This window comes from Melozone crissalis, unplaced genomic scaffold, assembly GCF_028551555.1.
Source record: "Melozone crissalis strain CALT ecotype California unplaced genomic scaffold, PUWL_Pcris_2 ptg000082l_1, whole genome shotgun sequence".
NCBI classification, from domain to species: Eukaryota; Metazoa; Chordata; class Aves; order Passeriformes; family Passerellidae; genus Melozone; species Melozone crissalis.
Genome location: NW_026535859.1, coordinates 526,771 through 542,697, shown reverse-complemented (window position 1 = coordinate 542,697; position 15,927 = coordinate 526,771). Strand labels below are relative to the sequence as shown.

The 15,927-nt window shown below is 53.6% G+C and overlaps 1 pseudogene; it reads right to left on the bottom strand.

The window, feature by feature from the left end:
• Positions 1–1,759: 1,759 nt before the first annotated feature.
• The window catches only part of LOC128946680 (zinc finger protein 135-like), a 40,739-nt pseudogene continuing 26,571 nt past the window's right edge, over positions 1,760–15,927 (bottom strand).

Below are 15,927 nucleotides of genomic sequence, written 5' to 3'. Positions count from 1 at the left end.
CCCATCCCCTTTTCTGCCTCCCAGCTCACCCCTTCGCTTCGCTTTCCCTTAATAAACGGTTTGTGTTTTTCACTTGACCTGCGTCTCCGTGAAGCTGAAGCGGCACAAAACCTGAGCCCGGGGACACGCAGGGCCCTGCTGCCCTTCTCCTCCGCGCTGTGTTCCGGGCACGGACAGATAGGAACAAGGGCAGCTCAGGCTGCAGAGGTCCCTGTCCCGCTGCTCCCGGGGCCATTTCCAGCCAATCAGAGCGTTTGTCGCTGATGACTCATCAGTTGCAGGAGCGGAATTTGGGGCGGGGGGAGGTGACCCCGGGGATGGGGATGGGACGTGCGGGGGCAGCCGGGGCCGCACTGGTGGCACTGGGGGTGCTGGGAGCCCCCCCAGCCGCGGGGGGAGTGGGGGGCTGGGGGAGAAGGGGGGCCCCAAATTAACCCAAAGGGGGGTCGGGACTCCCAAAGGGAGCAGGAGGCGCCTGGAACCCCCAAAACCAAGCACGGGAGAGGGCACTTGGGACTGGGGGAACGATGGGAAAGGGGCGGGAGAGCAGGGGGAAGGAGGGGGAGGGGGTCCCAAACAGGATCAAGTCAACTTGATGTGGCTGTCTTCAGAGGGGGATGGCAGCCAAAGGTAGCCAATGGTAGCCAGAGCTTTTTCCCAGTCCGTGTGATCCCAGTCTGCGCAATCCCAGTCCATATAATCTCAACCCAGTTTATCCCAGTCTGTATCGTCCTGATCTGTATGGTCCCATTCCATATGGTCCCAGCCCATATTTGATCCCAGTCCATACTTGATCCCAGACTGCGTGGTCCTGCACGCACGCCCAGGGTCTAGAATTCCAGTTCCCAGCCAGGAAAAATTGTTCGTGCCCTTGAACTTCCTTCCTATCCTCTCAGAAAAATGCAATAAAATTATAAACAAAAAAAAAATTAAAACTGAAATTAAATACATTATTATAAAAATACAATATAAAAATCTCAAGTCTTCTTTACAATACTCCAACAATGATTCAACCCAAACCAAGAACTATTACTATAATATTACCAATGCATATAAATAAACAAATTATATACCAAGAAATACATTTGAAAGTTTTAACTCAATAACTAATATACTTTAGATAAAAAATATCTAAAATAACTAAACTACAATCTAACACACCTTAGGAAAACAATTCATATTACAAATACACTAAACACAAAACCAAACACCACTATAATTTTTCATACATTTTAAGCAAACAATTAAACTTTAATAACATCCTTAAGTACTCTTGAAAAATTAATTTTTTTTTCAAACTTCTAATTTCGGGTGCGTGGTTTTATTTGGATCTTGGTTTTTGGATTGTTTGGGTTAGATGATTTAAAAAATGAGATTTTTAGAGGAATTTAATCAGCTGAGAAGGCAGCACTCTGCAAACAGAAGTGACTGAAACTGAATGGGATGGAAATAAGTAACTCTCAAAGTTTTCTTTGCTATCAAATACATCCCACCCAGCCACCAAACACAATCCCCATCCCACTGCTCTAAATTGGGATCCCACTTCTACCAATCACCTCCCAACCCCAACTCACCCTGGTGGTGGTGGAATCAAGTGACTCAGGCATGGAAATGAGTTTTTGTGAGGCAGGAATAAGCAATTTGAGGTGGGATTGAGCCCTGTTGGGTTAAAATTCAGTTGTTTTCAGTGGGATTTGAGTGGTTTTGAGGTGACAGATTGATCCCTCTTGACTTTTGGAGAGCAAAGACATGGAGAAGAGAAAAAAATTTAAGCCAAACCAAAAGGAGAAGCAGCCAGGTGTGTTCCCAACATGGATCACAGGGAATGTGAGTGACCAGGGCTGTGCCCAAAGTGCCTCCTCCAGTGGGGGATGGAGCTGGAGCAGCGCACGAAGCTCTTCCCGCACTCGAGGCACTCACAGGGCTTCCCTTAGTGGTGCCTCCGTTGGTGTTTGGTCAAGTGAGAGCTGCTGGGGAAGATCTTCCCACACTGGGGACACTCGTAGGGACTCTCCCCAGTGTGGCTGCGCTGATGGTAGATCAGGTTAGAGTGCTGGGTGAAGCCCTTCCCAAATTCCTCACACTTGTAGGGCCGCTCCCCAGTGTGTATGCGCTGGTGACAGATCAGGCTAGAGCGCAAGGTGAAGCTCTTCCCACACTCCCCACACTCGTGGGGCCGTTCCCCAGTGTGGGTCCTCTGGTGCCTGATCAGGTGGGAGCTCCGGCTGAAGCTCTTCCCACATTTCTCACACTCGTGTGGTCTCTCCCCAGTGTGGATGCGTCGGTGCCTGACAAGACTGATATTCTGCCTGAAGTCCTGCCCGCAGTCCGGGCAGCGGAAGGGCCTCTCCTCTGTGTGCATGCGCTGGTGCTGGAGGAGATTGGAGCTGGTCGGAAACCTCTTCCTGCATTGATCACACTCGTAGGGCCGTTCCCCAGTGTGGGTCCTCTGGTGCCTGATCAGGCCAGAGCTCCAACTGAATCTCTTCCCACATTCCCCACATACATAGGCTTGTTCCCCAGTGTGGATCACCTGGTGCTGGATCAGACTGAAGCTCGTCATGAAGCTCTTCCCACATTGCCCACACTTGTAGGGCCGTTCCTCAGTGTGAATCATTTGGTGGCGGATCTGGTCAGAGCTGGATCTGTACCTCTTTCCACACTCCCCACACTCGTAGGGCTGTTCCCCAGTGTGGATCATCTGGTGGCTGCTCGGGTAGGACCTGAGTTTAAAGCTCTTTCCACATACCCCACACACATGGGGCCTCTCTCCACTGGGGGTCCTCTTGTGGCGATTCAGGCTGGACCGCCACCTGAAGCTCATCCCACATTCCACGCACGTGTGGGGCTTCTCCCCATCATGGAGCTGCTCATGGAGCACCAGCTCCAAGCTCTGGCTCCATCTCCCGCCGCCTTCCTGGCCCAGCCTGGCTCTTTCCCCCTCAGATCCCCAGCAGCTGCGTTTGCAGCCCCTCCTCGTGCAGCATCTCCAGGGCTTTTCCTCCCCGTTGGCTTCCTGCGCTGTGGAGCTGCTCAAAACGGCCTCTGCCACCAGGTTGTGCCACGGGCAATTGTCCTCCCTGCTCTCCATGCTCAGCTCCTGCTCTGGGGGAGGAAGGACAAGGACAGGATGGGATTTGCCTCCGTGCCACAGGCAAGGGCAGGGAGACCCCCCCAGTGTTGTGCTGGGCTGGGAGATGGAGCAGCACAGAGGGGAAAGGGGCACTGACTTCCTCCTCACCTGCCTCAGTGTCCCGGGGCATCTTCCTCTTCCTGACAGCCTGCCAGAGGTCGGGAATGGGAAATCCTGGTTTGGGGAAAACAAGGGATGAGCACGTTGAGTTTGAAGATCCCTCTGCCCAAGTCCATCTCTACAAGTCACTGGACACCTGGGCTTCAGAAAAAACTCCCAAACACCAAGATTTAGCCCTGAAAAAGCCTCCCAGGAGGTCCCCGTCCCTGGTCCCTCCCCTCTGCTGTTCGGAGGTTCCCCCCTGTCCCAGCTGCTTGGGGTCACGCTTGGATTGTGGTCCCCTTCTCCTCGGTGCCCGCCCTGTCCAGGCTGCTGGCAATCCCAGCAATGCCAAAAGCTCCCCCCTCTTCGCTCTCCCCATTTTGGGATGCCGGGGCTCTTTGGGCTCCCAGGCACCCTTCTCCCCTCATTCTCTGCTCTGGGCTGCAGCGGCTCCAAGGAGTCCCCCCTGCCCCTCTCCAGGCTCTTGAGGCTCCTGCCAATGGCGGCGCTCACCCCTCTCTGGGCTCCCCACTTTGGGCTCCTGGAGGACACAGGGCTCTGCTCCTCCAGGCTGCCTCTGCCGGCAGCCGCCACCGGCACTCCCTATGTCCCCCCAAGGGGCCTTTTCCGCTCAGCCTTGGACTGCTTCATTCTCCAAACATCCCCCCAAAAAATAAAAATGCAGGGACCCCCACCCCAGGATATCTGGGCCGAGCTCCCCCTCCCCAGTCACCATCTCATGGGTGGGGGCTGCGAATTCAGGGAGGGTTTGGTGGTGCTGAGGCACCTAAACCTGCACTGTCTCCCACAGGAGCGGCCAAGGGAACAGCAGGGCTGGGGGCAAGCCACAAGGAAGGACTACCACAGCCACATTCCTGGATTCACTCCTCCACCAAGGAGCTTGCAACCTGGAGGGGATATCCCACAGGAGAGCAGCTCCATGTCACACCCCCAACACCTGCCCTGCTCCAGGGCTGAATCCAGAGCCTGCTTCTGCCTGCCTGAGAGCACAGAGGGAGCTGCAGGACATCTCAGCTCTCCCTGGATCCTTCTCTTCTCCAGGTGAGCACCCCCAGCTCTCCCAGCCTAGCTCCAGATCAGAGGGTCTCCAGCTCTTGGAGCATCTCCGGTGCCTCATCTGGACTAGATCCAGCAGCTCCAGATCCTTTCTGTGCTGGGCCCAAGGGCTGGGGTAGCTCTGCAGGTGGGGACTCACCTGAGTGGGGCACAAGAGCAGAACCCCCCCCTTCTCTGCTGCCCACACTGGAACTCAGTCCAGGCTGAGGGGGGGCTTCAGGGCTGCGACTTCCGTCTACTTTCCTCGATCTGCCTTTGTCCCTCCTCTTCGTTTTCCTCCCACTCCTCCTCTTCGATCCCTCCTTCTCCTCCTCCCTCAGCCCACCTCCTTCTCCTCTTCTATCCCTGCTGGCTCTCCTCCTTCAAACTTCCCCTTCCCTCCCTCCTCCTCCCCCCTAACCCCTGCTCCTTCTCCCCCTTCATTCCTGCCCTTCCCTCCCTCCTCCTCCTCCCCCAGCAGCAGCCACGCCCTCGGTGCCCCGTTCCCGCAGCCCTCGCAGCCCATGGCAGGAGCGGGGATGGAGCCGGGACAGGTTGGGATGGGCAGCGCGGGGCTCTCGGCTGCTCCCAGCCGCTGCGGGCGGGGGGAACCCGGCCCGGGCCAAAGGAGAGGCAAACTGGGCAAACTGGGGGCTGCACATCCAAACTGGGCCTTGCTGGGGACCCTGCCTGGCCACTGCCAGCCCTTGGGGCTCCTCTCGGTGCATCCGCCAGGGGGAACACACACAGGGCAGGGGGATCCCAGCAGTGGCTGCACTGGGACTGGTTTCTACTGGGAGTAACTGGGCATGACTGGGACCACGCTGACAGGGACTGGGATCATCTATAGATTGGTTGGCACTATACTAGGGACAACTGGGATCACACTGAGAGGAACAGGGATTGACTGGAACAGTGCTGGGGGCTACTGGGATCCTATTGGGATCACAGGAGGAGAAGCTGGCCAATGCTGGGAGTCACTGGCATCATACTGGATCCCACTGGCAGCCACTGGGACTGCACTGAGGGTGACTGGGAGTGGCTGTGAGCAACTGGCATTAGGTCGGAAGCAACTCAGGGCAACTGGGAGTGACTGGGAACATGCTCAGAGTAACTGGGATACACTGGGAGAGACTGAAACCACCCTGGGGGTAAATGGGAGCAACTGGAACACTACTGGATGATCAGGGGAGAAGCTGTGCCCATGCTGGGATCATACTGGGATCCTATGGGAAATGGCTGGGATCGTACTGGGAGTGACTGGGAAGGTGCTGGCTCCAACTGGAACCATACTGGAAGCGACCGGGAGCAACTGGGCCCCCACTGGGAGTGCCAGGGAGTCACTCTGAGCATGACTGCAATAACACTGGGAGTGTCTGGGACTGACTGGGGTCATACTGGGGGTGACTGGAACCATACTGGGAGTGACTACTGATCCTGCGGGGGTCATCCTGGGAGCCACTGGGATCACACTTTGGGCAACTGCCAGAAGCTGGGATCATGCTGGTGGCCACTGGGAGGAACTGGGAAAGACTGGGATCATTCTGAGCTAACTAGAACTGTACTAGGCACACTGGAATATGCTGGGAGTGTCTGTGACCACACTGGGGGGCTGGAAGCACACTGGGAAAAGCTGGGACCATGCTGGGGGCAACTGGGAGCGAGTTGGACCATGCTGGGGGCAACTGGAACGGATTGGGACCATGCTGAGAGGGACTGGGACTAATCTAGGGAAAACTGGGACCATACTGGGATGACACTGACAGCAGCTGGATCCATACTGGGTGAGACTGAGATCACACTGAGGATTCTTGGAATCATACTGGGATTGACTGGGAGTGGCTGTGAGCAACTCGAAAGAAGTGGGAGTGACTGGGAGCAACCTGGGGGTGGCTGGGATAGAGTGGGAGAGACTGGGAATCACTGGGATTATATTGGAGGCTCCTGGGGTCATGCTAGCATTGACAGGGAGCAACTCGGATCACACTGGGGGCCACTGGCATCAGAGTGGGAGTGACTGCGAGTGATTTGAGTTACACTGCAAGTGACCAGGACCATACTGGGAGTGACTGGAGTTACACCGCAAGTGACTGGGATCATACTGGGACTGACGGGGATCATACTGGGACTGACTGGGATCATAGTGGGAGTAGCTACAATCGGACTGGGATTGTAGGCGGTGTGATTGGTCCCTGTCTGGGGGTGCTGGGAGCTGCCAGGCGCATGCTGGGAGCCGACTGCGCAGCTACTGGGAGCAACTGGGAGACCCTGGGAATGGCAGGATGCAGCTGCAGCAACAGCAGCTCCCCGGTGGCCCTGTGCCGGTGGCGCTCGTGGTGCCGGCTCTGGCTGTGCCGAGATCCCGTTGAAAGGGGATCCCAGCCAGGGACGCCACGGACATCAACGGTGTCCCCGGTGTTCCCCATTCCCAGCAAAAGGTGGGAAAAGCCAGGATGGCTGGGAATAGGTGTCCCAGGTGTCCTCGGTGTGGAGGAGGGGCTGGGGAATGGGAAAGGCAGGAATTGGGGTCAAGGGAGTCTCTGGGGGAAGGAAAAGGGGGCTCTGGGGGCTGGGAGAGGCGAGATGGCCGGGAAGGGGGTGCGGGGTGGATCCCATGCACGAGAATGGGGGTTCGAGGGTTGTTGGTGCCGGATAAGGGGGTGCAGGGTGGATCCCATGCCCGGGAATGGGAGTGCGGGGGGATCCCGGTGCCCAGGAATGGGGGTTCAGGGCCCCCCCGGTGCTCCGGGATGGGCGATCAGGCAGTCCCGGTGCCGGGGATCCCCCTCAGCTCTCGCCGCAACCCCGGGGCCCCAGCAGCGCCCCCAGCCCCAGCGCTGGAGTCATCGCGCTGCTCCTCCTCACTCCCAGTGTGATCCCAGTACGGTCCCAGTAGAACTCAGTCACCCGGGAGCTGCTCCCAGGATGATCCCAGTACAGCCCAGTCACTCCCACTGCTGCCATCCCTCCCACCCCTCGCTCCGTTCCGACCTGGCCCGGCTCCATCCCCGCTCCTCCCGCCGGCTGCGACGGCTCCGGGACCGGGGCAGGAGGAGGAGGCAGGGAGGAAGAGGCGGAGCGGCAGCAGGAAGCGGCGGGAGCAGAGCGCGGCCGGAATCGGGCGGCTCCGGCGCTGCCTGAACTCCGGACCCCGGGAGCATCGCCCCCCATCCCGCAGGTGCCCGGGGAGGTTCCCCCCTGTCCCAGCTGCTGGGGGTCACGCTTGGACTGGGGGTGCCCTGTCCACTCGGTCCCCGCCCTGCCCAGGCTGCTGGGAGACCCAGTTGGCTCCCAGCAGGGCCTGGTAGCTCCCAGTAACCCCCAGTCAGGGTCCAATCACACCCACTCTAATCCCAGTAGGATTGTAGCCACTCCCAGTATGATCCCAGTCACTGCCAGTCTGATACCAGTGCCCCCAGTGTGATCCCAGTTGCCCCCTGTCAATGCCAGCATGAGCCCAGGAGCCTCCAGTGTGATCCCAGTGACTCTCTGTCTCTCCCAGTATATCCCAGTCACCCCCCGCATGCTCCCAGTCACTCCCACTTTCTACCAGTTGCTTTCAGCACAATTCCAGTTGCTCACAGCCACTCCAAGTCAATCCCAGCATGATTCCAGTCTCTGTCAGTGTGATCCCAGTCTAACCCAGCATGGACCCTGCTGCTCTCACTGCGATTCAAGTATGATCCCATTTGCCCCCAACAGAGTTCCAGTTGTGCCCAGTTCCTCCCATTATGATGCCAGTTAACCTGACATTAGTCCCAGTCCCTCCCAGCAGGGTCCCAATCATGCCCAGTTGCCCCAAGCATTGTCCCAGTTGCCCCCAGCAAGATCCCAGCTGTTCCCAGTGTGGTTCCAGTCTCCCCAGTATGGTTACAGGCATTCCCAGTATATCCCAGTTACCCCAGTATGGTTCGAGTTACCTCAGAATGATCCCTGTCTTTCCCAGTAACTCCCAGTTGCTCCAGTTATAGTCTCAGTCTTCTCAGCATGGTTCCAGAACCTTCAAACCGATCACAGTGGCTCCCAATATATGCCCATTTTCCTCCCAACATGGGCCCAGTAGCTCCCAGTAACCCCCAGTCAGGTTCCATTCACTCCCAGTATAATCCCAGTATGAGTGTAGCCACTCCAATATGATTCCAGTCATCTGCAGTCTAATCCCAGTTACTCCCAGTCACTCCCAGTCTGATGGAGTGCCCCCAGTATGATCCCAGGCATGGGCCCAGCTGTTCCCAGTGTGTTTCCATCACTCCCCTATGGTTACAGACACTCCCAGTATGGTCCCAATTGAAACCAGTTGCCTCTGCTGTAGTCCCAGTCCCTCCCAGCATGGTCCCACTCACTCCCAGTCGCCCCCAATGTGGTCCCAATTCTCTCCAGCTTGGTCCCAGCTGTTCCCAGTGTGGTTCCAGTCCCCCCAGTATGGTTACAGACAATCCCAGTATATCCCAGTTGCCCCCAGCATGTCTGTAGTCATTTCCAGACACTGCCAGTGGCCCCAGTAAGGTGTCAGTTCTTCCAGTATGATCCCCCAGTCATGCCCAGTATATCCCAGTTACTTCCAGCATGCATCCAGTCCTTCCCAGTTCCTCCAGTTTGCTTGCAGCACCATCCCAGTTTCTTTCAGTTGCTCCCAGTAGCCCAAAGTGTGATCTCAGTCACTCACTTTGACCCCAGTATGATCCCAGTAAACTCCAGTTTGATCCCAGTCACATGCCAGCCCTCCCAGTGTGGTCCCAGTATAATCCCAGTTGCTTCCACTCTCTCCCAGTAAGGTCCCAGCTGCCTCCAGCATGGTTCCAGTTGCTTTCTAGATCAACCCAGTCAATCCTAGTATGATGCCATTTGCTCCATGCATACTCCCAGCTGCTCCCAGTAGCCTAAATTGTGATCCCAGTCACTCCCTTTCAACCTCAATATGATCCCAGTAGGCTCCAGTTGGATCCCAGTCACATGCCAGCCCTCCATTGCGGTCCCAGTTGCTTCCAATTTTTCCCAGTATGGTCGCAGCTGCCTCCAGCATGGTTCCAGTTGCTTTCTAGATCAACCCAGTCAGTCCCAGTATGATGCCATTTGCTCCCAGCTGCTCCCAGTGAGGCCCAGTATGGGGGAGGATGGGCAGGGTGTGTTCCCAGTCACTCTCAGATCCTCCCAGTATTAGTCCAGTCCCTCCCAGTATGATCCAATGATGAGCCCAGTGTGCTCCCAGTCCCTGCCAGTATGAACCAGTTGTGCTCCTCATGGTTCCAGTTGCTCTCTTTCACCCTCACTTTTGTTCCAGTCCCTCCCAGTATCTCCCAGTGTAGCCCAGTTCCCCCCAGCATGTTCCCAGCCATTCCCAGTTGGGTTTTTCAGGGGATATTTGGAGAATGAAGCAGTCCAAGGCTGAGCGGAAAAGGCCCCTCGGGGGGACATCGGGGGGTGCCGGTGGCGGCTGCCGGCAGAGGCAGCCTGGAGGAGCAGAGCCCTGTGTTCCCCAGGAGCCCAAAGTGGGGAGCCCAGAGAGGGGGGAGTGCCGCCACTGGCGGGAGCCTCAAGAGCCTGGAGAGGGGCAGGGGGGACTCCTTGGAGCCGCTGCAGCCCAGAGCAGAGAATGAGGGGAGAAGGGAGCCCGGGAGCCCAAAGAGCCCCGGCATCCCGAAATGGGGAGAGCGAAGAGCGGGGAGCTTTTGGCATTGCTGGGACTTGCAGCAGCCTGGGCAGGGCGGGCACCGAGGAGAAGGGGGACCCCCAATCCAAGCGTGACCCCAAGCAGCTGGGACAGGGGGGAACCCCCGAACAGCAGAGGGGAGGCACCAGGGACGAGGACCTCCTGGGAAGCTTTTTCAGGGCTAAATCTTGGTGTTCGGGAGGTTTTTCTGAAGCCCAGGTGTCCAGTGACTTGTAGAGATGGACTTGGGCAGAGGGATCTTCAAACTCAACATGCTCATCCCTTGTTTTCCCCAAACCAGGATTTCCCATTCCCGACCTCTGGCAGGCTGTCAGGAAGAGGAAGATGCCCCGGGACACTGAGGCAGGTGAGGAGGAAGTCAGTGCCCCTTTCCCCTCTGTGCCGCTCCATCTCCCAGCCCAGCACGGCCCCGGCTGCAGCACAGCCCTGGGGGGATCTCCTTGCCCTTGCCTGTGGCATGGAGGCAAATCCCATCCTGTCCTTGTCCTTCCTCCCCCAGAGCAGGAGCTGAGCATGGAGAGCAGGGAGGACAAATCTCTAGGGCAGCAGAACCTCATGGAAGAGGCTGTTTTGAGTGACTCCCCAGTGCAGGAATCCGATGGGGAGGAAAAGCCCCAGAGATCCCCCAGGAAGAAGGGCTGCAAACCCAGCCCAGGGTGCTGTGCAGAGGAAAGAGCCAGCCTGTGCCAGGAAGGTGGACAGAGCTTCAGCCAGAGCTCAGAGCTGGTGCTCCATGAGCAGCTCGATGATACAGAGAAGCCCCACAAGTGCCTGGAGTGTGGGAAGAGCTTCAGCTGGAGGTCCCGCCTGCTCCACCACCAGGTGATCCACACTGGGGAGAAGCCCTACGAGTGTCCTGAGTGTGGGAAGGGCTTCAGAGACAGCCCCCAGCTCACCATCCACCATCGCATCCACACCGGGGAGCGGCCCTACGAGTGCTGGGAGTGTGGCCAGAACTTCCTCCGGAGCTCCCACCTGACCTCCCACCAGAAGATCCACACAGGGGAGAGGCCCTACGAGTGTTCTGAGTGTGGGAAATCGTTTCCGACCAGCTCCCTTCTCCTCACCCACCAGCGGATTTACACCGAGGAGAGGCCCTTCCGCTGCCCCGTCTGCAGGAAGGGCTTCAAGCACAACTCCCACCTCACCAGGCACCGGCGCATCCACACCGGGGAGAGGCCCTACGAGTGCCCGGAGTGTGGGAAGAGGTTCAGGACCAGCTCAGTCTTGAATCAACACCAGTGGAGGCACCGCTAAGGGAAGCCCTGCAAGTGCCTCAGCTGCAGGAGGAGCTTCGTGCACTGCTCCAACTCCATCCCCCATCAGAGAACCCACATTGCAGAGAGCCCTGGTGTCCCACATTCCCAATAATCCAAGTTGGAAAAGCCCTGCTGATCCACATTCCCAATTATCCAAGTTGGGAAGACGCCTGGCTGGTGATCTCCACATCATCCTGGATCCCTGTGGGCACCTGACTCAACGCTGGGGCAGGAACATCTGTTGGGTCTCAGCTCCATACTGGAAACTCCTTGGGAAGAGCTGATTTTTCACCTTGTCTTGGTTTGAAAGCCAGGTGTCTGCTAAGGAAGGCAGGAGCCCTCCTTGGAATGGAAAATGTAAACTCCCTCCCTCCGAATTACTAGAATCATGAAATTAAGGGCTCTCAGGCAAAGATATGGGAATAGGAATAACAGTTCTTTAGTGGTGTGTATAGTAAAGCAAACAAAGAACAACAACTGCAGCATTGACAGAAGCTCTGCTGCACAAACCCACAGGGGTGGGTTGGATGATCCAGGTGCCCCAGCAGAGCTTGGGGAGCACCAGGCTGGGCTGGCAAGATGTGTCAGCAGGCAGGGGGTGTGGGGTGTGAAAAACACCTTCAGTCTCCTGTGAAAAATTTAAAAATTTCATAAAGGACTATAGGAAACAAGGACCATAGAGCAAAGGCAATTACAGCCAGGTGCATCTTGGCACTCAGCTGGGGATGCCCTTTAAATACTGTTTCCCTTACACCAACCTTTTGAATATTCATAGACCCTTATGCATAGTAAACATTTTCCCAAACTAGTTGACATGTTCTAAGAACTCCTTAGCATATCTCCTCCTTGGATCTGCCTTTTCAGAGCATGAGTATTCCTGGCTTGTGGTTTTAGTCCTTTTTTTATCATCATCTTCATTTTGGCCCCAGTCCATAGTGCCTTCAGACAGTGGTTGGCAGATCTGTACAGGTGTCGTCATCCTGTGTTCATTGTGTTAGGGAAATTAATCCACAAACATCAGAGATTTATGTCCAGAAAGGAGACAGAGGAGTCCTTTTACTTATTCAAATAAAGGGAGAGGCCATGGGGCATCCCCCTGGGGTCTCTCAAAATTTTGGAGGACACAGTCTCCTTTTTATTCCAGTTTCCCAGCTGTATTTTCCTTCTGTCTTTCCCCATTGGCTGAGGTACTTGGGAGGTACAGACTTCCCAAAACACCTGATACCAAAGATTTCCCTCTAATGTATAACCCTCCCTTTTAATTTTTAATTGTTATGGAATTTAGGGGTTTCCCCCATTGTTTCTTCCATCTTTCAATGTCTAATTTCATTTATCAGCAACCCTAAAGTTTATATGTAAAGGCAAATATCTTTTCCCATTAATTAGTGGAATCTTTCCCATTGTTTCTTTTATCTCCCAGTGCTAGTTTTATCTACTAGCAGACCCACAGCTGGTTTGTAAAGACAAATCTGCTGTTCCTCTCAATTGGGTGTCATCCCAACCAAAGCAGGCATTTTAGCACAAGCATAATTATATCAGCTATTTCACTACTATGTCTAACCTTAATTAACAACAGAAATAGAAACTATATAGCGAAGTTATTTTAACACCACAGATATAAAATCCATTTTTACATTTGTGAAAAGCCACTATTATAATATGTATCTATAACAGTGGCTGCAGGGCAGGGAGAGCCGAGCTCAGGGTCCCAGGCAGACGGGGATGGTCCCTCTGTCAGTGAGGCGGGTGTTAATAAGTTTGAAAAACACCAATCACTTGTTTTTAAAAATTTAAAAGTTTAATAGTAATAAAATGGTTATAAAAAATAGTAATATAATTAGAGTAATAACAATTTGGACAATTTAAATTAGGACAATATGAGACAATAGAGACAAAGAGTTACAGATGTCCAGGTACCTTCTTCTGGGCAGCACAAGCCCAAAAAAGGACACCCGTTAACAAAGGATTAACCATTAAAAAGAATAGCCTGTTGCATATTTATACACATCATACATGATGCATAAATTCCATTCAAACACAGGATTCTGTCTGGTCATTGTCGCCTTCTTTCCCTGAATCCTAAGGGCGCCTTGGAGGTGGGAAGAAGTTGCTTCTGATAAGAGGGCAATAAATTCTTTTTCTCTGAAAGATTCAGGTGTCCTGTGGCTGCTACCTCGCTGTGAGTCCTTTCTTTAAAAAGAGTATCCTACATAGCATCGTTTGTATTTTAACATTTTTTATAACCTAAAACTATATTTAACACAGTACTTAAGAGAATTAATACAGCATTACTTTCTAACACAAACATATAATATTCATTTTAATATTTGTGAAAAGCCAATCATAAGATACATGCATTTTTCGCAATAAGATCCCAGTGCAGTCTCACAGCAGAGGCTCACCCTGATCTGCAGAAAAAACCCCACAATTTGTAGAAGCTCTAAAGCCAGTATGATTGATTTCAGTGCTGCCCTAAGGACATGGGCACCCCCGAAAATTCCCAAATCTATTTTACCTCTTAACCTGTTGCATATGCGTAAAAGACATGTGCATATGAGAGGAATGTGAGATTTGTCTTTATCTCAGCTGTGGGTCTGCTGCTAGATGAAACCAGCACTGAGAGATAAAAGAAACAATGGGAAGGGTTCCAATCATTGATGAATGGAAAAAGATATTTGCTTTTACAAATAAACTTTAAGGTTGCTGATAAATGAAATTGTACGTTGCAAGATGAAAGAAACAATGGGGGAAACCCCTAAATTCCATAAGATTTAAAAATTAAAAAGGGGGGTTGTACGTTAGAGGGAAATCTTTGGTATCAGGCATTTTAGGAAGTCTGTACCTCTCAAGTACCTCAGAAATGGGGAGAGAAGGGAAATTGGGATAAAAAGGAGGCTGCATCCTCCAAAAATTGGAGAGACCCCAGGAGAATGCCCCATGGTCTCTCCCTTTATGCAAATAAAGTCAAAGGCCTCCTCTGTGTCCTTTTTGGACACAAACCTCTGATGTTTGTGGATTAATTTTCCTGGCACACATCTATTAAACTGTCTTATAAATTTTATGAGCCTGCCAGTTGTTTAGTCACGTAGTTGTAACCCAGATCCAGTTTTTCCATCTGCTTCAGCCCCAGGGTCGGTGGCGGGGGAGGCCCTCTCTCCTTATCTCTCTTCAGCTTGGATGTTTGCATTCCTTTCTAGGTAGCCTTGTATCTCCTTTGTTTTCTCTGCAGGCTTTTTTGGGAGCACACAAGTTAACAGACTACAGGAGATTAAACAGCAGACTTCAGCTAAATCTAAAATTGGTTTCTACCCCGAGTTAAATTTCTAACCCACAGCTGGAGAAGCAGCTCTGGGCTGGGCTGGGAGAAACTCCCAGATAAGAGAAGTGCAGCCAGGTGCCCTCCTCCCTGAGCTTTGGTCACATCTTTTGTTTTCTGAAGTATCCAGTTCTTAGTGTTTCCTACCAATTCTCTAAGTAAACAGGAACAAAAGGACCCCCCAACATACCTTTGCACCCTAAAAATTCTGCTCTGTCCAATTGTTTCTTCAGGTGGCATTGAGCATAGCTGGATGATCCTTGGAGGTCCTTTCCAACCTAAATAATTTCCATCTTTATCCCATCAAAACATCCAGAACTGAGGTAAAAATAAAGAAATTGAACAGAGAGATCTAAAGCTGCACCACTTCACTGGGATTTGGAGATGAATTTGGGGTTCAGAGGAATATCCAGGAGGATGTGGGTGTTGTAGGGCTGTGGGGCCACAATCTCGTAGCTGTGCTGGCAGAGTTTGTCCCCCAGAGCCCATCTCTTCTCCAGGAATTCTGGCTCTGTCCCAGTCCCTGGCCTGGCTCTCCCCGTTTGGGGTGTCCCCCCAAAGTGCCCAAATCGCTGCTGAAGTGCCTGGGCTGCCCCTGGCTGGGGATGTTCCTGCCCACCAACCTCTCCTGGTCAGTGCCAGGGGGGTGGGCGGGGGTTTGGGGGGTCCTGGGGGAATGGAGAGAGGCTCCTGTTGCTCTTGGGGTGTTTGTGGTGCTGGGAGGGGTTTGGGGGGCTTTTGTGGCAGACTGTGAGGGGGGTTTGGGGTCCTGGCTGGGCTGTGTGGCTTGCAGAGAATTTGGGTGGGTTTTGGGGGAGATGGGAAGGGGGTTTGGTGGCTCTTAGGGCCATTTACATTGCAGGGAGTGTCACGCACATATTTTCTAAAAAATCCTTTTGCTAGGATTTTTCTCCTGAGGAGCTGAGAAGCCTCAGAAAAGAAATATAAACAATAACTCTGTAATGGCTGTGGAATGTGGTCTGGAGATGGTTTACCAACAGGTGCATCTTTGATTGGTCTCATGTGGTTGTTTTTAATTAATGACCAATCATAGGTTCAGCTGTGTCAGGACTCTGAGCAGGCACAAGATTTTATTCCCTTCTTTGCTAGCCTTCTGATGTCTCCTTTCTCTTTCTTTAGTGTAGTTTTAATATATCATTTTCTTATAATATATATCATCAAATAATAAATCAGCTTTCTGAAACATGGAGTCAAGATTCTCATCTCTTCCCTCGTCCTGGGGAGCATCAAACACCACCACAGAGGGAGTGCTTTGGGGGAGTCCTGGCCAGGAGCTGTGGGGTGGTTTGGGGGTCTGGGAGGGGTTTTAGGGCAGATGTGACCCCCCCAAAGCAGCCACCACACCCCACCCCCAAGATACTGCCAGGGC